At 44.1% G+C, this 22,707-nt stretch overlaps 1 protein-coding gene across 1 annotated transcript in view; it reads right to left on the bottom strand.

The window, feature by feature from the left end:
- Positions 1-22,707, bottom strand: part of LOC134076483 (thyroid hormone receptor alpha-like) — a 50,608-nt gene extending 27,901 nt beyond the window's left edge. Inside the window, exon 1 of the mRNA XM_062531566.1 lies at positions 22,436-22,707. The gene's annotated coding sequence lies outside the window, so the exon portion shown is untranslated. The remainder of the gene's footprint in view (positions 1-22,435) is intronic.

Below are 22,707 nucleotides of genomic sequence, written 5' to 3'. Positions count from 1 at the left end.
TTTAGTTCTAGGGCTAAATTAAAGTTACAATTAATTTAAAGTTGAAGTTGACTGGTATTTAGGAGACACTTTAATCCAAATCTGCATTGACCACTCCCACAAGATATCACTTCTACTGTATAATGTATCATAGCTTAAAAACACACACATCTGTGATATCTGGTGTAGAGCGTGGGAAACAGCATGACGTCACATAGCGTGTTTAAGAGCAGTCCTCTTGACAGACATTCATTTGGCGTGTCCGTGCACCACAAGTGACAGTTAGGGTTCAGTTACCAAAATGGAACAGCCTCCACTCAGAATAAAAGCCCACAGTAGCCCCGCATAGAGGAAACCTATTGGGGTGAAAATGCCTTGATGAACTGCTGCTGAATCTAATAAAGAAGCTTTAAGACTCTCCAACACATGAGGGCTGGAGGAGCAGAAGCTACTGTACGCTTCAACAGCAGAGCGCCATTGAGCTGAGCTAGGCCTGGACGTTTTGGCAGAAGGGGAGGGTGGTTTCCATAAACACCCAGCTGAGGGAGTCTGGTCTCTAGGGCCGTGTGTGTGTGTGTGTGTGTGTGTGTGTGTGTGTGAGTGAGAGTGAGTGTTGCTCGATCCGTACCACACCGCACCGCACCACACATCATACACGCACGCTTCACACACATCTGATCTGTGCTTGGCTGGCTAGCCATGGGGAGGCGTGGTCGGTTGTGCAACACAAACACATTACGTACACACACACACACACACACACACACACAGGGCATATGTGTGCACATCTACAGTACACACACACACACACACACACACACACACACACACACACACACAGACACACATTGGCGTGAAGGGGGAAAATCTCAGTAAGCGCACAGGCACTGGAAAAACGGGGATGGTGTAACAGACAAGGGTAGTAGCTGTGTGTGGAGTCTGCAGCTCGCCGACACATGGCAACAGAAACGCTTGGTTGCGAAATGTGGATCTGGAGAACTGTGAGTGGAGAATGATGGAGTGAGAGAAACGGAGGGAAGAGAGAGCGGGATAGAAGGAGAGATGCAGGGGCAGAGAGAGAGAGAAAGAGTAGCGAGGGAAAGAGAGCGAGGGACAGAAATCTGAGCAAGTATCGGAGTAGCTGCCATGCCAACAGGATGCGCTACCCCCACCACACACACATGCACACACGAATGGGCCCGCACACACACACACACGCACACACACACAAACACACCACATGGCACGATTTATGAAGTGTCAGGAATGTTTGCTGCCTGCCATCAGCGTGCCAGCTCAGCTTAGCCAAGCCCTGTCCAGCCCTCTCTCTCCCCTCCGCCCGGCTGTCTACCTGCCCGCCTGCCTTCTGTCTACGAGACGTCCACACCCCACCTCCCCAAAAAACCACCCCGACCCCCCCCCCCCCCCCCCCGCCACCGCCGCCCCCCTTTACCACACGGATGAAAAGAATGAGGGCTGCCTGCCGGCGAGCTGCAGGCCTCGGACGTGCTGCGTCTGCAAGCCTGCTGTTATCTGGCGCTCGGCCACTGTGCCGATGCCGACACCTTTGCACACTTCCCCTCCAATAAGATCCCAGCTGCCCGCCAGACGGGGGAGGGGGGGTGGGGAGAGGGGCCCAGCGGCGTCGCTGATTGGTCCTTGAGTAGGGAGAGGGCTACACCCCCTTTAATAAGTGGTTGGCACACTTTGATGATGGACTTACGAATTGCTCATGGTGGGGTTGATTATTGAAGATAATACTGTTACCGAAGATCCTTTCAACCGTCTCTGCTATTACTGATGGCCACTTATTATTTACATTTCACCATTTAACTTGCCACTGGTGGGTGTGCATGAATCAAATGAGTGTGTGTGTGTGTGTGTGTGTCTGCACATACAGTATATCTGCCTGTGCATTTATGACATGATTATGCTGATCATAGTGTGTGGCGTGATGTTTATGACATGATTATGTTGATCATAAACGCATCCGAGTGAGATGGCACCGTATTCTCTAAGGGTCAGACTAGTAAGAGGGAAGTGCTTCGGAAGCGTTTTCACTAAAGCAGGACTTTGGAAAGCACACTCTCCTAGAGCTCCCCTTGCTCACATGCTCAAGTAATCCCACACATAAACGTATACAGTACTGTTCAAACAAGTATCAGAGAGATCAAAGGGATCTTGACAGACTGATTCCAGATCAGATCTGTAGCCACTGGGAATTTTCACCATTCACAAAACTCACATCCATTTCAATTGGCTCTTAATTGAAAAGTTCAAGGACAGGTGCAATTTCAGTTTTCCACTACCATTTACAAAAAAAAAGCAAACTAAGCACACAGGCATGAAGTTCACTTCTCTTGACCCCATGCTGGACCTCCAGAGACACCACTGAGTGACCACACACTGGGTCCATTGCCCTACGGTCTCATTAGCTACAAGAGACAGCAACAACTCCAGCAACTTGCCACCGAGTGGGTGTAATGAACTGGTAAACATGACAAGACTATGCTTCACATGTACTTGCTTGCTAACCTGCTAATGCAAAGTAAGTGGCTGGCAGATAGCTCATTAGATTTATTAAGTACTTTTATAAGTACTATTACATTTTTAGATTTAATAGCACTTATTTCTCACTAACTGATACAAGATATAAGGGCACATAGTTCCGCCATCTTGGATAATAAAAAAAAAAAAAAAAAATTGTTAACTATCAAGCAACATACAGTAGGTCATGTCGCATTCACTCTGATTGGCAGTTGCCATATCACATTGCTCAGCATTTGCATAAAATCGACTTCCTGCCTATTTTGGCCCCGCCTAGCTGGCGCCATAACGACCACTTGTCTCTTGTTGCTGTGAATCGCCCACTCCCACTGTAAAATGAATGGCAGCTGGACACTTTGTCGCTGTCTTGTAGCTGGAGTGACTGTAGGGTTACCGTCAACGCTCATTAAAATGTTCCTGGTGTGGCCAGAGATGGGATGCCTTGATGAGGGCATCAGAGACGAAACCTTCTAGACTTCTGAGCGTATGTGTGTGACTGTGTGTGTGTGTGTACACATGTATGATGCTCACAGACTGACACACACCTGACAGGCCTGACAGCTGTGGCCAATTCAAAGTCCTGTCAGGAGCATTGCTCCCAGCGCTGTGAGATAGCAGTGGAGGGCAGGGGCGCTGAGGCGCACATCGGGGCAAATGGTGGCAAAGACAGACATGAGAGGCCGTCTCTGAGCTGACGCGTGTCAGAGGATGAAAGAAAGATGGGGGGAGGACAGGTAATTGACAGAAGAGAGGGAGAGAGGAAGAAAGAATGTATGTGTGTGTGCGTGTGTGTGTGAGCTAAAAAAAAAGAGAGAAAAAAAAATTAGCAGGAAAGGACATCATGTATCTGTTATCAGTTATGGTTTCTTGATGCTTACAGATACTGGTGATGCCAGAGGTCTAACAAGACCGTTTTTGCGTCAGTTTTTTTCCTGTTGAAGCCAGTTCAACACTGATGTTAACTGACCAACATCCTGGGGGCCCAGTTGTGGTAGAACTTGAAGCCACAGACAGATGTTAAGTCAACGGTCTAGAGGGGGAAAAAAACGTCAGAGGTGCTCTAATTGGGAGCCTATGGGTGTCAGAGCCCGATAGCTAAGAACTTTCCTCTCTATGACATTTCTGAGCACTGTTTCCCAACAGCATGAGCAAAAAAATATGGTCAAGACCACAAACGCATGTATCAGTCACAGGGGTCAAATGCTGAGTGCTACACTTGAGAAAAGTGTTCTGCGGTTACGCCTCCATTGCCGTTTCTGACCCCCCCCCCCCCCACTTCCTCGACACAGTAACAGTCTGCCGCCTGAGCAGCATCTGCCGACCGATGACTATGACTCCCCGTCTCCCGCCTCGGAGCTAAGAGTGAAGGTGGGGGGTGGGGCCTAATCCTCCGCCGACACACCAAACCACCGCCATTAGCAAGCTGCTGCTGCTGGGGCCTCATGGGTAGCGGTTGCCAGGCAACGCGGGAAGGACAGAAGAGGTTTCCAACAGGGTCACGGACAAGCATTCATCTCCTGATGATCTTGCACAGGCGTCCTTCTCGAGCGCCTCGGGGCAAGGGTGGCAGCCACGGCGGAAAGCGCCGCCTCGGCCGTGGCACACTAGTTAGCTTAGCTGCAGATCTGCCTGTCCTCGTGCCCAGGTTTAAGCTGTGTGTGTGGCATGATGGCATGCCATCGACTGTTGCGCTGCAACGCTGTATGTGTAGGATGTTACTATGTCTTGTTATTGTTTACATTTCATTTGTACCCACCCAGGGTTTATTGTTTGAGTGATACTTAAGTCTCTCTACCACTAAAACTATGAAAATATATCAACTGTAACTCTGAAGAGAATACATTTTTTCCCCCCAAAAGGATGTGTTTTCTCCTGTCCTTTCTGGGTTCTCTCTTACTGTAAATGGAAGAGACATGTCACATCAGGTTATTCAGCATTTGAAAATGACACCTGTTCAGTGAGCTTACAAAGGTTGCAACACAGTTTTCCTGGATCAGATAGCACTTGATAGCATCTGTGTACATGTTACCATGCCACTGTGTGTGTGTGTGTGTGTGTGTGTGTGTGTGTGTGTGTGTGTGTGTGTGTGTGCACGCGTAAAACACTGAACCTGGCATTTTTATTCTTCCAAAGAGGAATATCCTGCAGAAACAGCTGCTTCCAACCTCAGTTGGTCACGGACCAGAGAGGAACATATCAGTCAGTTGTGTGTGTGTGTCTGTGTGTGTGTCTGTATGTGTGTGCGTGTGTGCGTGTGTGTGTGTGTGTGTGTCTGTGTGTGTGTCTGTATGTGTGTGCGTGTGTGCGTGTGTGTGTGTGTGTGTGTGTGTGTGTGTGCGTGTGTGTGTGTGTGTGTGTGTGTGTGTGTGTGTGTGTGTGTGTGTGTGTGTGTGTGCGTGTGTGTGTGTGTCTGTGTGTGTGTGTGTGTGTGTGTGTGTGTGTGTGTGTCTATGTGTGTGTGTGTGTGTGTGTGTGTGTGTGTGTGTGTGTGTGTGTGTGTGTGTGTGTGTTGTGAGAGTGGTGTATTTTTGAGTCAGTGTGAGTCTGCGTGTGAGTGTGTGGGTGTCTGACCCACTGCCCTCTCTTGGCAGCACTGATGCAGTCCTTGGCTGGAGTAGGACAGTGCTCTCGTTCTCTCTCTCTCTCTTTCTCTCTCTCTCTGGCACAACACACACCCATAAACATGCGCCCCACACACACACACACACACACACACACACACACACACACACACACACACACACACACACACACACACACACACACACACACACACACACACACACACACACACACACACACACACACACACACAAATACGATACTATGAAATACATTCTCATTGGGAAGCTATTCTATTCCGGAGGACTATCATGTGACCCCAATATGCTGGTGCTGGTTCAGGTGTGACGTGTTAGGCGGGCCCACACAGCCCCATGCCAGCAGCTTGCTTTCAACTTAAACACTCCCAACGTCTTATCAGCCATCAGTTTACTGACTGAGAAGCGTCAACTCCATCACGCCACAGTCACACAGTGTTTTACTCATTGATCCCCTAGATCTCGTTGATATGACGGGTGGAACTTCCAATCAGCGTTTGTGAATCATCACACCTCGGGCAAGTCTTCAAGCGTCAACCGATTTTTGGCAATACCAATAGCAGCTCACTTGGCTTTGTTTTAGCTAGCTTGATAATGTCTATGTGTTGTATTTTTTTGTGCTAATGAAACTAAAGATGTTCCTTACACAAATATCTTAAAAAGGGAAGACACTCCGTTACCATGTTCAACAACAAAACTGCAACACTTGCTATCCTGTTCGAATCATGTGCTTATTACACTACAAACCTCAGAAACGTTCCCTTCTCAGTGTGTACGATGAGACTTTTTTAGTGTGTGCATTTGTGTGCACATGTGTGTGCGGTGAGTGGGTGTTTTCAGGGTTGTCTTTCACATACGAATTGCACAGACATCTCCTCTCCTGGCCCGCTGATTAGGCAGATTTTCACACCGCCGAGGCCCATGGCTCCGACACAGCGCGGCCAACAATCGCCATAGCAACATCCACAAAAGAGGAAATACTAGAGTGACAGGCATGAAACAGCACAAGGCCTCTCTGCCTGCACTCTGAAAGGGCAAGACGAAGCGAGGGAGGGCGAGGGAAGAGCGAGGGAAGGGAGGAGAGAGAGGGGGGATGAGAGAGTGCAGAAAGAGTGAAAGAAAAAAAGGGAGAGAGAGAGAGATAAGTCCGTGTTTGTATGTTCCTTTCTCTGCTTTGGTAACATCTAATCTGCACTGTCATCATTCACCTTTTTACTTCAGCGTGAGAGAATATAGCTGTGTGGATTTCTTACACGGCCCGAAACCGCCTTACACCGCTGAGACAAACATCTCAGGCGTACAGGCTAACCCTCATCTGGGGCTACACTGCAGCACTTGAAATATGTACTGAAATATGCAGTGGCTCAGAATCGATGATGAAAGCACTAAAGATAATTCCAGCAGCTATTTAAAGTGCATATTAATTAGAAATGATTGGCCCATGGTGTTAGTGGTAGACCATTAGCGCCTACAAATTTTAGTCTTCACTATGAATCTGCAAAAAAAAAAGGTTCTTAAGTCTCACTCGTAACATAGCACGGAAATTCCTAATCACTTAAGGAATAAAAACAAACAAATTTCGTATCCAACGTCACTTAACAGTGCCTGACCGGAAAATGGAGTTAAGCTTTAAGTACATCTAAACAGCACTAGCAAACCCGAAAATCACATATAAAAAATATCACGCTTAACAAACGGTCTCCGGTTATGCAGCGCTCTCTATATTCTGATTTTTACAGTAGATCTGTTCCGAAATGGTGCATGTCGTCTACCGTAATTTCCCGACTGTTAGCCGCAGCTTATACATTGATTTTGCAAAATTTCTTCAGCTGTGAGGTTAATACAGGGGGGCAGTTGATATGGTGTTAATATGGTTTTGTTTCGTTTAACTTGCATAAAACACTGTCCTGCGGCTTATACACAATGCGGCTTATATGCGGGAAATTACTGTAGCTGTCACCATGCTGTACTTGTAGCTGCAGGTGTTCCTGTTTGGCTGATGACGCAGTGTCCTCAAACGGGGGCCGATTTACAGTAGCTCTGCTGGGTCAACTCTGGCCAGTTAAATAATCCCAGGCTTCAGGGGTGAGACGAGGCTAAAGACCCAACGCCCTGCATGAGTTACAGCTTTACTCCCACACCGGCACGGCACTAGCCTTCTGCCCCCAGAGTTCGGGGAAGATCTGGAACAGGAGTGAAAACATTATATAGACACCCAAGCCCCCACCCCACCCCTCATTGGCAGGCACCAGAGAGTGAAAATGCTGATCCAGCGGCCATAGGAGGCAGGGACACTGGGGGCCTCTGAAACCTTGGGCAGCATGCCAGCACACAAGTCCAACGCTGTACACATGAGACTAAGACACACTCTCCCTGAGACTGAGCACTGTCTGAGAGAAGCTTCAGATCGGTGTCCCATATACAGCTTCAGTTCCTAGAAAAGGCCAACCAATAGCATTTTCAGACGTTTACATATTTCACTAGTAATATTGTTTGGTTAAGATGACTTTGCAGCTTGTGATTAGAAATGTTGGACTAAATCATTAACGAGAGGGGATCAGCAATGAGAGGAGATGACGTTAGTCTTGAAATTGAAAGTGGCAGAGGTAAACGGTAGAGAGAATACTGGCAAACATACAAAAATCATCCGAAAGAATGTATGCAGCATTTATACAGCAAGGGTAAATACATTGTTTTCTGACTGCCTGTGCGGTTTATTATCAGTTTGTAAAGTTTAGGCAAAGTAGGAAGTAACATACAGTAGGAGTCCCTGATCAATGATTTCAAAGTTTACGCAAACTCTATGCCCATTCCGATGCTAGGGTTGGAAACATTTCCCAAAAGAAAGTGCCCAGATTCATTTCACAAAGTGTTTGCTAATGTCTGGCTAGGTTTTAGCACCTTTGACTGCAGACTAGCCCCCAGCATTTAAGAGCAGATAATACTATATATTTCATCACCTTCTCCAAACCCAATAATGCCGTAAAATAGCACATTGACATTTATGTTTGACTAAATTGTAGTCTTGCTTGGTAGATCATTTTATTTATTTATTTGTTTTTTCAATAGATACATAGGATTTCTTTTTTTAATATTCAGTCAAGTGAAATTAATTTTCGGCTACCACAAACTCAAAAAAGCCTTTTAGCTTATTTTTTTTCCAGATTTACACAGGAAAGGTGGAATTCCTTGTACTATAAGTAGATTTCCTACAAGATTTCCGACAGGGCCGATCAACATCCAAGCCCAACATTAGAGTTAGGAATAGCCAGAGATCCTGTAAGGACAAGCAGTTATTCCACTGAAGCAATACATTACTTGTAGTGGGCAAATTACCTTATTATCAGTACAAATCCTTACTGCTATACACAACAGATTAGACGTGTAGAAGTACAAATGGCCCCTGTGTGCATATGCTGATGGCCGTAAATGAGGACAAGTCTCCCTGGGTGAACCCACCCTTCTCACCTCTGGGACTTTGTGTTGGGTTTGCAGGGAAAAAAAGGAAACATAGCAACAGTATCTCTGCCTGAAGTGTTTCCCTTCAACACAGGAAGCGGGAAACAAGTGCATTGTCTTGACAACGAGCTTCGGTCGTATATATCGCCCTGGATGGTAGTGTCATTAATGACATTTCCATAAAGCTTTTTCCCCCTCAGTTTACATTGCAAGATATTTTGTCCTTACTCTTGTCAAGGAGACTTTTCACCAAGGCCCGTGCTCTGTAGGATTCAAACCCTAAACTAATTTAGGACACTAAGTATGCCTAATGTGATTTGTCTGGACCATGTGTTGACTACAGGGGAGAAATAAATACACCTTTTGTTAGACTTCCACACAAGGCAACAAGGCAATAAGGGTAATTCTCTTAATCAACGGAGATTTCTACAGGCACTGCAAAAGAAATACTTGTGGCCAGTCCATTAATGTTATTTACTGTACTATTCTGGGAGTGAAACGGGAAGGTGTGCATCTGATTTTGCTGAGGGGAGAAGCCTCGCTGGTCGGGAGCTCAAGGCTTCCTCTGTGTCTGTGTCTTAAATCACACAGCACCTGAGAACAAAATGTGCTTATTGAGAGATGATGAGGGGAGGGAGTGCAGCAGGGCAAGGTTAACCAGAGTTCGTCAACTTAACGGAACATGGTCGTCGAGAGCGCTGCGCTTTTGCATAGGGTGACCAGATGTCCCGGTTTGACCGGATGGTCCCGGTTTTGAGTTGTGTGTTCTCGAGTCCTGACAAAATATCTGTTTGGACGCTAAAATGTCCCGATTGTCAACAACTGTCCCGATTTTCAGCTCTTACATAGTGAGGGCTGAGAACCAAAGGGGCGTAAGTGACATTTCACTAACTTTACAGGAGAGCCAAAACAAATCTAACTGCTTCTATATGTTCACAGTTAAATACCTTTGGTTTTTGTTCAATAACTATATATTTATAAATATTTTTACTTATATAATTTTGTCAGCTAAGAGAGCTCATCAAGAGCTTTCAGGTGATATAACTCAATTTTGACCAAAATGTCACTTACGCCCCTTTGGTTCTCAGCCCTCGATAGATGCGGGTGAATTCCTGGCTTCCATCGTTGTGCCCTTGAGCAAGGCACTTAACCCCAAGTTGCTCCGGGGACAGTGGCCCTAATAATAAGTAATACAATTGTCATATGCAAATCGCTTTGCAGAAGCATTTGCTAAATTAATAAATGTAAACGTGATTATGTTCTGTTTCATATTGGGCCAACCTAAACCCACTCAAAAAATATAATGTACCATTCGTCTGAATTCAACACTGGTTCGTCTGTATGTGTGTCAATCATCAACAAAATTATTTTTTTTTTACATAACGTCTGAGGTGCATGTACAAGTGCATACATGTATGGATGCCCATGTATGAACTGGATTCACATGCAAAATGTCCTGGTTTGACATTCTGAAAGTCTGGTCACCCCTTTGCAGCACGCCGGGTGTGTAAGAGAGTGTGGTTGAAATGGTTGGTGGACTTGTCACTGTACCTTCTGTAATTCCACGGTGGCTGGGAATGAGTGAGTGTGAGTGTGTGTGTGTGTGTGTGTGTGTGTGTGTGTGTGTGTGTGTGTGTGTGTGTGTGTGTGTACGTGTGTGTGTGTGTGTGTGTGTGTGCATGTGTGTGTTGTACATATGTAACAGCGGCGTGTGGCGGAACGGAATGTTCTCCCAAAGGGGCGGGAGCTGAGACACCCAACGCACAGCTCCACTGCGGCTAGGTCAAAGGTCACAGAGAGATAAAAAAACAAAACTGTGTGTGTGTGAAGTGATCACAGCTCAATGAGAAAGATATAAGAGTGTGACTGTATGTCTTTGTGTGTGTGTGTGCGTGTGTGTGTGTGTGTATGTATTTGTATATGTATTAGTATGTCTATGTGTATGTGTATGCAGGTGACCTCTGGATGCAGTTTGCCATAATCACAGAATTAGTCCAGAGCACAGCAAGTTCTTGCTTAGACAGAGCCAGTCAGTCAGTCAGTCTGGACACGTTCCAATAGAGGAGGCTGGCAGACAGCCAAGGCAGACTGTTTCTGTCAACTTTTTTATGTCTTAGGTGCAAGAGTACATCCCCCCCCCCCCTTCTCCATGCCCTCCTATAACCCCCCCCCCCCCCCCTTCATGTTGCACAACACTGATAGCCACATCACTCAGCCCTTATAGCTGTTGACAGAGACATGCTGAAGGGAGTGGGAGAAAATGCAAGGAGAGAGAAACAGAGAGAACCAGAGAGAAAGAGAGAGAGAGAGAGAGAGAGAGAGAGAGAGAGAGGAAAAGGGAAAGAGCAGGGGAGACGATGAGACATAAAGGTGGCAAGTCCTGCCTTTCAAATTGGATTTCTATATCCACTGACCTCGTAAGTGCAGGGCGCTTTCCCCTGCAGTGGGAGCCAGAGAGAGAGAGAGTGTGTGTGTGGGGTGGGGGGTGGAGGCAAGGCCAGGCCATATCTATGACGAGAGCACCATGGAGGAAACAGCCACTCCTTTTCAACGTTAATGCTTGAAACATGAAGCTTTGTACATTATGTCACCACCCCTTCTCATTAGCACAGTAACAGACAGACACACACACACACACACAGACACACACACACACACACTTGTACTATATACTGTAATTGCATGCGTACACACTGACACATACACACATGCATACTCATAAAAACACACACGCAGTCACATAAATGCCAGCCATTCCTATATCGTTTTCCCTGGGCCAAATGACCCAGAAACCATCTGCAGTCTCACTGTGGGCTGAGTTATTACTTATTAAGCTGTATGTGTGTGTGTGTGTGTGTGTGTGTGTGTGTGTATGTGTGTGTGCGCATGTGTGTGTGTGCGTGTGTGTGTGCGTTTGTGTGTCTGTGAGTGTGTGTGTGTGTGTGTGTGTGTGCGTGCACGCCTGTGTATCTGTATGTGTATGTGTGTGCTGTTCTGGGCTTAAGAGTGTGTGTGTTCTCATACGTGCAAATAATTATCAGCCCATGGACACCAGAGGGAGGGGAGCTACAATACCGTTATCACCTCGCTGGAAAATGTCCCCTGGGTTAGCAAAGAGACACAACTACCACACACACACACACACACACACACACACACACACACACACACACACACACACACACACACACACACACACACACACACACACACACACACACACACACACACACACACACACACACACACACACACACACACACACAGGTACACTCGTCTGAGGTTTTAATCAACCCAACCGCAACTCAAAACGCAAACGTTAATAAAGACAAAATGATATCCGACCCGCTCATTTCCAAAAGGTGCGCTTTTGGTTAATGTAGCCTAACATTCAGTGTATTGACCTATGTCAAACTTTCACATAAACTGGAACAGAGAGTCAGACAAAAATATACCTGTACACATGTCATTCCTTAGTCTAATGCATCCATTGTTTACTGAACCATACTGTGTATTGGGCACATTTGAATAAGGGATGTCATGCCTAGTTGCCTACAGGTATATTTTTGCCTGACTCCTAACCGCAGGTGAACGTGGACACCTGCTCAATTCGGATCAACCCGTGCATCACTGACAAACACACACACACACACACACACACACAGCCTCAGCTCAGTTCCAACTGTTTTAAGTCATACCATGAAAGCATCACATCAGCTGATACTGAACTGGATTTCACCATCCACTGCTTCAGTGACCGAGTAAAGAAAAGTTAAGCCAATTGAACCGTACAGTTCACATTTCCTGACTGATAAGAGTTTGGCTAGGGGGAACCAAGGGTCATTCCTGTTCCAATCAACATAATGTCTTTAACACAGTGGATGACGCATATCAACTTATGTGCATATCATAAGATAAGGCCTGTTGGCGAATTTGTTTGCTTTCTAGTATCCACAACAAACAAATGTCATTTGGGTCCACAGCCAAGAGGCTATAGAACAGTGCATATGGTCATTCTAGAGCACAAGACAGAGGTTCTTTTTCCCCCCCATCTCATATAAAAGGAAATGCTGTGCCCTAAACAGAACACACCATTGTAAACATCACTTCCTGGGTTATGCATGGCAGTGCACATGTCTGTGCTTTATGAAGCATCCAGCCCCCAAACAGGCCTGGCGTCCACACGGCCAGCATCAGCCATTCCTGCTTCAAAACGGAGACAATGCGCAGGCTTAGCGTCGGCAGAAAAGACATAAATATCAATCCTGCACAATGACTCCCGCCAGACATGCCACACGAGGGCCTGACAATGTGGCCACACAGCCGGGCTCCGTAGCGTGGTGCCGCCGTCACTTTACCGAGTTAAAGGCACGGCACATGTGGGGGGGGGGGGACGCCTGACTGAGCCCTGGCATGTGGCACGGAGACGGAGAAATATGTATCTAAGCGTCTCCACCCGCAAGCACAACCATGGGGCTGCTCATAGCCGCTAATAGGGAAAGTGTCTGTGTAGGACCTGATAGCCATGACCTTGGCTGGGAGCAAATTATGTCCCTGCATTGTGGATTTTTAGCCTTGAAAAACTGACCAGGGTGCAACAAGCGAAGGTGAAGGTTCTAAATAAGATCTATTTTTACTGCTTCTTTTTCGTTATGCAATGCTTAATTATAAAAGGCTTTGTTGGACATACAGTACTGTATCTATATATCGGTATCAACGTTATGTCACAACAGATTAGATATCAATATATACCATTACTGTACATGCGAGGAATAGATTAAGTCTAATTCTAGACATGTTCAGGTCAACGCATAAATATTACCAAAGAGGACAAGGCTTTTGCCTGGATGTGTCCTTTTCCTGTGTGTCCTTGGTTGGGTGGCATTTTCTGAAAGAACACTTCACTGATAAAATGTGCGGAAAACACGTTGTGGAAAACAGCGTCTGCTAAATAAACATGTGCTAAAGGAGCAACATGTTCAGGCACTGCGTCGCCCGCCTGGAATTATCTATTCTATCTTGTGTGCATTTATGTGATTGTTCCATTGTAGCCTTTCTTGCACTGTATTGCCAGCATAACCTTGAAGTGCCTCCCTTTTGTGTGTGTGTGTGTGTGTGTGTGTGTGGGTGGGTGTGTGTAAGTGTGACCGTACAGAATTGCCCAACATAGCCACCCAGATCATATAGGCACTATAAGTGAAGCTGCCACCTGGCAGTGTTCAGAGTGCAGATCCAAGAGTGCAGAGCAAGGGGCTCAAAAAGGCTGTGCCAAGAACTGGCACTATATGGTCTATACATTTCATACCTCATGGGCCCATGCAGTTGGCAGTAAGATGATAAAGGAGTCACAAGGTCCCATGACACACTGCTGAAAGCCAAGGGGATGAACAGCGCTGCATAATCTGGCAAACCTTTCAGAACACACACACACACACACACACACACACACACACACACACACACACACACACACACACACACACACACACACACACACACACACACACACACACACACACACACACACACACACACACACACACTAAACTAAACTAAACTAAACTAAACTAGCTATGGTTGCGATTGGAAAAGACGACCTGACAGTATGGACTAAGAGAGCACTTTTTTTTATTTTTTTTATTTAAATAAATTATATATTCATAGAAATATTTGGATACTTCAAAGAATATTCCTGCTTAGATACATTTAGAGGTAATACGCCTGCTACTACATAAGGATGATCGATTGCTACAGTACATTTCATTTTCCTATGCAAACTACTATCTTTGACCCAACAGAAGTCACAGGGTCACTTCACAATCATGCCCTTGTTAGACTCTATATTTTGAAAGCTTTCTCTCTCTCACATGCTAATCATAGAACGGTTTTCAGGAGCGAGTACAAAGCATCCTCAGATTAACAAACCAAATTTAGCGACTTTCTTCCTCCTTTTGATGGGCCCCCCGCTTTGACTTGAAACACACCAAGTTCACACATACATCCTTGTCTACAAGACTGACTGACTGTAACTGACGGTAAACAATATGTCTGCACGTCCCCTTTCTCCTGGAGGTGCTGAGGAGTGCTCTTTTGAACCATACTTTCATTCAGACCTCTCTTTCATCAGTCACCCCCATCACTAACTTTCTGTTGTTCTGTTGTGAACATATTCAATCATAGGACCAAAAACAAACAGTAACCCTGTAAGGAACAGTACGCTGAACTGCTTGTGTGGAAATGACACACACAGACACACAGCTGGGTCATTAAAGGAGAAATCCGACGGACGAGTTTTCACGTAGATTTGCGTTTCTCGAGGTCACCAAGTACTGTTCTGTACCTAACTGGAGTTGCTATAGCCAGCAGCTAATGCAGCAAGGCAGCTACAGCGCTACTCTCTGGGGGCATGTACAGTACATGGGAGCCCATGGTGGTCAATGTTCACATACAAATAAGGCGTGCGTTTATTTATCTATCTATTCATTTATTTGTAGTATTGATAATGTGCTGTATTACTGTGATATTAACTATTTTGATGCCTGGGCATGGAAATCTACTGACCTTTGTGTCTTCAATCAAACATTCTTAAAGCATAATGTGAGTCCTGCTGCAGTTCTTGTTGTTATACAAGATAACATCTCATATTGTACGCAGGCTTTGTCATATCATGTCTTAAATGCCACGACCTAAAGCCACAGGTGTTCACATACACAAATGATTTGTGAGTGTCTATGTGAATGTATCATTATCTCTGTATGTAAAATGATTTGTGAGTGTCTATGTGAATATATCATTATCTCTGTATGTAAAATAAAATGATTTGTGAGTGTCTATGTGAATGTATCATTATCTCTGTATGTAGTCTCACTATACACCCCAATGTACAGGGCATGTGTACTTTGTGCATGTAGGACAGGACACGTGTATTGACAGTGATACATTGATCTCTATACCATATGACCTTGTTTGTTCTGTGTTACCCCGGCTGACTTTATAGCATTGTCTTTTGCCTTCGTCATTGTCTAATGTAAACATTTGAAACATAAAAGAAAACTTTGATGATAATTATAGGCTATCATGCTAAGTAGGAGTGTCCACCTGGGCTAACAACTTACAAAGCAGTTCTATCTCAGCCAAAAGGGCTAGGACAATTACGGAGCAACAATAAGCAATGTCTCCACAACAACATGAACCAATTACATTAAAACAATATTTTCCAGGCAGGAAATTCACTCCTCTTTAAAAAAAACAAACACCAATACAAGAATAGAAGTTGGGCACGAAACAGCATGGGAAAAGACGCCTAAAGTCCTCACATAACATCGCCAAATGTGTGGAGCAGTCTATAGGATGATACGCTATTGCATAAGATAAAATATATATATAGTATAGTATAATAACACTGGTTCTGTGCAGAGATAGATACAGTGAATAATACTATGTATAGTATTCTATACATTAAGTGACTGTATCTACAGTCCGTTCGACAATGTCTTGTAAGGGAAACTTGGGGAACTTTATGTTCCGCAGATGTAAGAGGTATAGTCATTCTTCAAGCAGGTTCAATCTAAATCAAACCATGTACTTCAGCTTGTGTACACTGCAGTGGCATTATCAATGGAACATGCCATCAGCAGCAAGTTCAGAGATACATATCCAAACCTAATCACAACCCAGACTAGACACAAACAAGCCTTTTAAAAGAAAGAAAAACATCCAGTGATTGTGACCGGTGAAGCAGCCCCCCAGCTTCAGAGACGGCCTGACAGCACGGACAGCATCTTGAACAGAGGCCAAGACCAGCAGGGACCTTGGACAAACTTGACCCCGCAGTGTGGGTATTTAAAGCTCTGCTATTCGTATAGCTCAGTGAATATTTACACAATGTTCCCATACGACACAGTGGATAAATGCTCCCTGCACTGAAATCCAAACACTGTGGCAAATGTATAACTTGGGAGTCTGATATGAAACAGGTAATATTTAATCTCCAGTCTTTAAACAACTGTTTCATATATGGCATCTGGACGGTTCTCTCTGACTTCAGATAAGTGTTAAAATCCTGGATCCTTGGCTGGTATAACAAATATTTGAACATTCAACTTTTGAATGGGGAGTGATATAGGCTACATGTGACTTTACCTTCCACTTATTTTCTTTTTTTAAATTCACAGGAGCATAACAGTCAACTACTTATGTAGAGTGTCCTGGTTAATTTTCCTCTTTTCTTTCAAGCTGGACGTGTCAGTATTTAGATTAATACTCAAAAAAATATGTTCTGCTGTGATGGTGAGTCGACTGCAGCAAAATATTTCAAAAACTCACATTCATGACCTCATTTCATGCAACTGCTAATGCTAGAGCATGGATACATGGCTACTACATGCTATAACATATTAAATGTAAAAACACATGTAAACGAAAATGAACAAAACAAGGAGAGCTGTGAACAATAACAACCAAATCCTAACACAGAGGGAAGCAACCAGCTTGACCAATCCTGGGCTCAACAGGGCAAACAGGGTAAACTGGGTTAACTGGTGAGATCATTGGGGCTGAATTAAAAGGTCAGCGACCCTGCAGTGCTAGACCAGTGATCCCATTGGAGCCTGTGAACCTGATTTGCCAGGCTGTGGTAGTCTGACAAAGCCATGTGATTTGTTCACTATTTTGCATTTAAACAGCCTAATAGTATGCTATACATGATGATGTTGTACATTTTCCCTCTTTTCAAACTAAATAAATAAATAAATAAAAGTGAGCCCAGGTCCAGCAGGTCAAGAACAGCCTGACCAACTATATGCAGTCATGCATATTACTAAGAATGACAAACATAGCATGGCCCAGAAGCATATACTGACATAAACAGTAATGTATGTGCATTCACACATCACCCTTGTCATTATAGTAATTGATGTTAAATAATTACTATGATATAGGCTACCAGCTAGCTAAATCCATTAATATGGCAGCTCTGCTTGATGGTAGACTAAATACAAGGTCATTGGTTGTCATTAAGTTCGATTCAGTTGTTAACTAAGATGTTCTGGCAACACATGTAACACAGTATGCATTACACAAACTGCAACTTGATAAAACAACACATTTTGCAATCAGGCCACTTGCAAACAGACACAATTGTGTCCAAACATGACTCTTCAGTTAAAGAAATCTCATTTTGAGGACAGTCAGGACGCTCCACATGTGCCTGACTCATCAGTGGTAAACTTCAATATAAAACTGAAAATAAAACTCTAATGCTAAAATCAGAGAACTACTGTATCAAATAAAAATACTGATAAAAAAACCCATTCAATAACATGTTTAATGTTTTTTCTGTGTGATGTTTAGTGTAATGTGTGTTAGCTATCTCTGCTCTGACAACAGAAGAATTTAATTTCCTTCCATGCATCTACTGCCTGAGATCATTAATGAAAACATATCTGTGTTCTAGACTCCCTGTGCTTTCCAATTTAATTTGGCCTATTTGCTAAATGTAGTGTTTGCTGACTTTACTTTTTTCTCATTCTCTTTAATCAAAGGCTTGCTTTTGTTCCCACAGCTCTTGACTATATGATCAGAGCTACCAGACTGAATTCCCATGAATGTCAGGGTGAACGTGTACCATGAACGCAGTTGCCCATCACGGCATCTCTGGCTCAGATCTGGCGTAGATCCAGTGGCAATCTGACGTAGCTGCTGGTTTTGGAACAGTCTCATATCTGTCGGTATCTGGCAATGATCTCATCTGTTCTCTGCTCCCGTGAAATTACTCCATAAGCATACTGTATATCGCCTAATCGGTTAAGCATTACTCTTAATCTTAACTTCACATGACATCACTCTCATTTGTCCTCATTCCCTTTCAAACTAAGAGTCAATCCAAATTGGAACCACTACTAACTACTACTTGTGATGATACTAAGACAACAAAGGTGCCCTCAATTCCAAACCAGCACACTTGTGCAATTCAGCAAATGACTCATATCAGTTCCCTATAACTGTTTGTTCTGTGTGTGTGCACACACAAAAAAGTAAATGACTAGTTAGTACACAGTCGGGTCTCTGTAAGTAAGAAACAAAAACAGTGGTTCTGATTGAGCCATAAACAAATATCAAAAACCCTTTGGCAGAATTGCAGACTCTACTTTAAATCGGCTAGCTATTGCCCTCACAGCTCCTGGGCCAGGCTTACTGAGCCCTATGTGAACTGAACTCTATAGAGGCAGACCAGCAGAAGCCAAACAACACATTTCCCCTTCCTGAGTCGGAAGCCAATCCATTAACCCGGCCATTAGCGAGTCTCACCCCTATATGAGTGGACATGGGCTGTTACCACACCCACTTATTCAACAAACGAACAAACCAAGGAAAATGAAATAAATCCTGGTCCAGGAGTGATAGATGGGTTACTTCACATCAAAGGTTGTGGAGTATATTTGCTTCACACTAAACAGAGTTAAAGGAGCGCTCAACCACCCTTGAACACAAACAACCTACACTTTTTCTTTCAAATTCACGCACATATCAGAGCCCAAGCAGTATTTCAGTAATAATGCATGTGATTCATTTAATTTAGTCATTGATATAATGTGTACATCACCAACTAATCTGCACATTAACAGATGTCACAACTATTCATGCAGAGCTAAGCATGTCGTAAAGAAACATAGGCTAACTCATATCTTCCAATGAATTCAACATGTAAGGAGGGAAGAAGCGGTCCATTAAGTTCACTTCACTGTTAAAGTTAAATTATAGGCCCTACTTCAATGCCCGTCAAAAATAACACGGATACCAATTATTACTCCAGCTGAGCAGATATCCAGTTTAGTAGCCTAAGTATCATAGTGCAAGACATTGAGAAAATAAACCATTCATGTCAGTGGATAAATCCTGTTTAACTTCATTAAAAGAATGTAGCCTAGGCTAATGCTTTTGGTTAAACAGGCTGAAAAAAAAAGAAACATTTTCAGCATGTACTACAGTTAACAACACAACTCTATCTAATCAAGCTGAAAAAAGCCCAAATCCTGACAAAAAAAAATCAAAAGAATGCCGTAAATATAATTACATCCCCAGGTAATACTGTAATGTTGTGTTGAGAGAGAGAGAGAGAGAGAGAGAGAGAGAGAGAGAGAGAGTGAGAGAGAGAGAGAGAGCGTAGCACAACAGTAATGCACGGAGGTACGGAGTGAGTTTTACAGAGCCATTAACCCTACACTTCAGCTTGTAAGTTTTGCTCCACTGACTTTATGGATGGGTGACTACAGGCAGAGTACCACTCACTTTCATTGGAATAGATGTAATACTACACACATTAAACGTTGATAAATATTGTCAACTAGACGCCTTCAAAAACACTTCTATCAAGCTGCAGGGTTTTACTGAACAACATCACAGTAAAAAATATATATATTTTCAGTAGGTTAACACAAGTAGGACAAAACACTTTCATGCTGAGTTGAAAATACAGTTAAACTACATACTGTACATGCATGCATGTGAATTCTTATGTCAAACATGGCAAAAACACAGGCTAATTTTCTAAATGTATCCTATTGCCTGAATATCAAAAATAGCCTGTGCTTGTAACATAGTCTGACAGGTTATCTTCAAAAATGTAAACCCCCTGGGCTTCTAGGCATGGAACTATACTAGACATAACACCTTGCAGCAAGTAGGCAACTACCAAGGGAGCTGAGGTACATCTGGGTGCACCTCTGATCCAATCAGCCATATTGAACAGGTGTTGTTTTTATCCTCGATGAGCTCTCTCATTGGACCAATGCATGTTGGGAACAGCTCCAGTGGCAGCCAAGTGGCCAGGCTGCCACCTGTGACTGTGACGTGGGCTCTGTTCCAAAAGGCATCAGACCTCCTGACATAATAAGCTTACAGGGCTTCAGAATAATCCCCATTCTTGTTCGTTTTTATGCTACCGAATTAAGATTCAGATCAATCTGACTGAATTGTTCACACAACAAATAACAGATAACACCCAGCAATAAAATGAGAGCAGGTGTGTGTGAACTTTTACCCACACAAACAGCACCTTATACCCTATCAGGATACCCACACTGCCTTACACAGATTTACTTGGCTATAGAAAAAGAAAGAAACATGTAGCTGGATGACCAGTCTAATGTAAAAGGACAGCCCTCTAGGGAGCCAACCAAACCAAAAAAGCAAGACAAAATTTAATTGTGGAGCACATTTGGTGCCCCAAGGCAACTCATGGTGTTCCAGAGCAGCATATCAAAGGGTTATTTTTCTTTTTTCATATCATGGTTAGTCCTGTTTACAGATTGGACCACGCTGAGGCCTGCTCTGCCCTATGTGAAACTGTTTGTCCTCAGGCCCTATATCCTATACACACTTGGGAGGGGGATTGCTGATCTTGGGATGTGAGATCTTAATCAGTTCATACAGCTGTCTCCATACAGTCTCAATATGAGGCAATGGGTGGTGCTAGATAGGGAAGGAAATGGGGGTGTTTTCAGAGATAAGCAGATGTCAGATTGTTTGATCACCAATACCATTTAATGGTCTTACTTTCATTAAATCCTGGCTTAAGCCTCATAAAGTCAAAATTAGGATTCTAGCAGGGGTTCTGGCATGTCCAAAACGCAGGGTTAACTTTGGTGGGTCAGCCCCTGACGTCATTGTACAGTGGATTCAAATCAGGACATCAGCTGCACAGCTGGGTTATGTAACTGCCCCCCGCCATATCCCCCTCCCCAACACACACACACACACGCACACACACACACACACACACATACACACACACACACGCACACACGCACACACACACACACGCTCTCGTCGTGGTAACCACCCAATAGCTATCACCTCTGAAGCCAGGACACAGACGAGTCGCCGGCAAGCGCCATGTGAGGTCACTCACACGCGTACAGAACAGCACATCATATCTCACTGGTAGACTACCGGTAGCCTGCGTCGGAACGGTGAAAAACTAGTGCAGATTTCCGATTATAAGATCAAGTGAGGACGTCACTGAATGTGTGCATTTCTGTCTCTATGGCCCTTATATCATGACGACGTAAACGAGTGCGTTTCTCGTCAGCACAACGTGTGCTTAGCCAATGCAGGACAAACATTGGCTTCACGAAGGCCCATGTTTAGCGGACATGATCAAATAAATTAACACACAGCAACGCTTTAATCACGTCCAAGGTCAATAATCCCATGCATGGTAGCAGTCTAATTCAGAAAAATATCTCTCAACATACGCGTGCTGTCATACCAAGTTCAACCGAACTGTCATTCAACGTAGCCATCCCAAAGCGTCTGACCCCTTTGGAAATATTTCATCGGAGAGAGGGGTGGGCTTGGTTAATTGCGTAGCCTACCTTACCTCAACTGACTCATGAGTTTTAAGTTCGGATAAACAGCTCTACGATTTAATTACCGTGCCTTGCTCCACGTGTTCAGAAGGCTGTGTAAGTTACACTTAAGTCTGCTCTAATTTAGCAGTGCTGTGTATTTCATAGAAAACACAATGTAGTTTCAATTTTACACCATTCGCCTTACAATCCAAGGCCTAAATCAACACCAATCAACAATGCTTAAACCGTTCGTACTTAGTGAATTGTTCGTGTAATTTGCATGTACAGAGCATTCAAGTCGCATAAGGTTAATGTTCGACGGACCACACCGTATTGATTTCACAAAACTGTCGTTCGGATGTGGCGAAGCTTCTGTTGAGAGTTAACGTTATGGTCCACGGCTTAGCTTAACTTACAAGCTTCACATAATCAGACTCTGACAGCAACTTTGTTGACATTCGTTGAAAAATCAGTCATCAACAAATGAATTTTACTTACCTTAGCCCAATAATAAATTAATCTTCTTAGCAAACCCAAGCGGGTGCATGGGAGTCCTGGCAAGTGATTCTCGCTGTTCCCTTTTGATTATGCTACAGTACAGAAGTAGGCTACAGCCTATGTTCTGCCAACGTACACCAAAAGGCTTCGCGAGAAATGCCGCAGAAGTACGAATAATGCATAGATTGCTATATTTTGCAGGAGACGTCTTCAGAGTTTTCCGATTTACAGTATCTGAGGAAAAAATGTGCTACACTTCATGTAGAACTGCC

This window comes from Sardina pilchardus, chromosome 3 (assembly GCF_963854185.1).
Source record: "Sardina pilchardus chromosome 3, fSarPil1.1, whole genome shotgun sequence".
Classification (NCBI taxonomy): domain Eukaryota; kingdom Metazoa; phylum Chordata; class Actinopteri; order Clupeiformes; family Clupeidae; genus Sardina; species Sardina pilchardus.
This window is presented reverse-complemented; position numbering and strand designations above follow the sequence as displayed.